This window comes from Austrofundulus limnaeus, unplaced genomic scaffold, assembly GCF_001266775.1.
Source record: "Austrofundulus limnaeus strain Quisiro unplaced genomic scaffold, Austrofundulus_limnaeus-1.0 Scaffold178, whole genome shotgun sequence".
Taxonomy (NCBI): domain Eukaryota; kingdom Metazoa; phylum Chordata; class Actinopteri; order Cyprinodontiformes; family Rivulidae; genus Austrofundulus; species Austrofundulus limnaeus.
Genome location: NW_013952580.1, coordinates 1004605 through 1006058, shown reverse-complemented (window position 1 = coordinate 1006058; position 1454 = coordinate 1004605).

Here is a 1454-nt window from a genome sequence, read left to right as displayed (position 1 = left end):
TCACAGAAAAGCACGTCTGCAGCATCAAACGCTTCTTTCATAAATTCGTCATCTCTGAAAGATGTTTTCCCTAGTGTTTTTTTTTTTTTTTTTTTGTGTGTTGAGGCAGGTATGGGGCTGCATCAGCAGCCTTACCTTAGCTTAGGAGGGGGAATCCATCTCGTAGCGTCGGTGCATTGTTTTGAAAGAAATGCAGTTCCACGTTATCCTTTTTGGACAAGCCAAGGCAGCGCTCGTATTCTATATAAGTCCTCTTCCTTTTTTTTTTTTTTTTTTTTGTGTGTGTTGAGGCAGGTATGGGGCTGCATCAGCAGCCTTACCTTAGCTTAGGAGGGGGAATCCATCTCGTAGCGTTTGTGCATTGTTTTGAAAGAAATGCAATTCCACGTAATCCTTTTTGGACAAGCCAAGGCAGCGCTCAAATTACATATGAGTCCTCTTCCCACTCCAGGTGAAAATAATAAGTTTTTATTTGCTTGTTAGCTGTCTTTCGTTCATTTTTTTCCCACCTCACTGCTTTGTTGTGAACATGTGACCCTAAAGTCTCGCGAGACCATGTTCGGAGTGCTGTTTCACCGCACCCAAAACTCACGAGACTACGTCTGTGAGCGGAGCTGACGAGCCGGCATTCAGCTGTGCTGGGGAGGGCGGAGGGAGCGTGTTCAAGGCTGGAATGTAAACTCCTCCCACCTCCACCGCTTCTGCCGGAGAGCTCAGCGAGCGGACATGAGTCCCGGGCCGGAGCACAACTGTTGCTCTCAGCTGTTAGAGGAAGGTTGTGCTCCATGAGCGACCGGGAACCAGCCGACGAGCTACCAGTCGATCGCGATCGACTGGTTGAGCACTCCTGTTTTACACTGTCCTATGTCGTTAGTGATTAGTTGAGTTCATTTGCAGGACCGTAGGCAGAACACACTTTCATGTTCCGTCTGTACTCTTTTAATAAGTAGCTTTAAGTGTGAAAATTGACATTTTTATTTATTATTTGATTTTGAAAAGCATCCCATTTGCATGAGTTTTTCTTTTAACGCCCTTCACCACTTGTCCTTATTTGTCTTTACATCTTTAAGACACAGTTTCTTTTCAAAGGAAGAAAAAAATAAAGCTGGGTTTGTACACCACAATTTATACTTTTGCTTTTAATTCAGTGGTTCTCTCCCAGACTTTGCTTCATTCAGGGATTTTTTCCACTGCTTGAATATCCATCATGTATCGAATCTATCTTCTGCTGATTTTGTTCATTCATTATATTTTGTGAGGTAGACTTTTGGTAATGGATAATGTGCTTTTTTTTTATCACAAAAGATTCACATATACAAAAAGTTTAAATCAAAAACATTAAAAAAGTGTGCATTTTAACAGATAAAAGGAAAAAAAATTGRATAGGTCCTCTGGACGGGTTCTTCTTTAATGAAACGTTTCGTCTCTCTTCCAAGAGACTTCTTCAGTCTGAG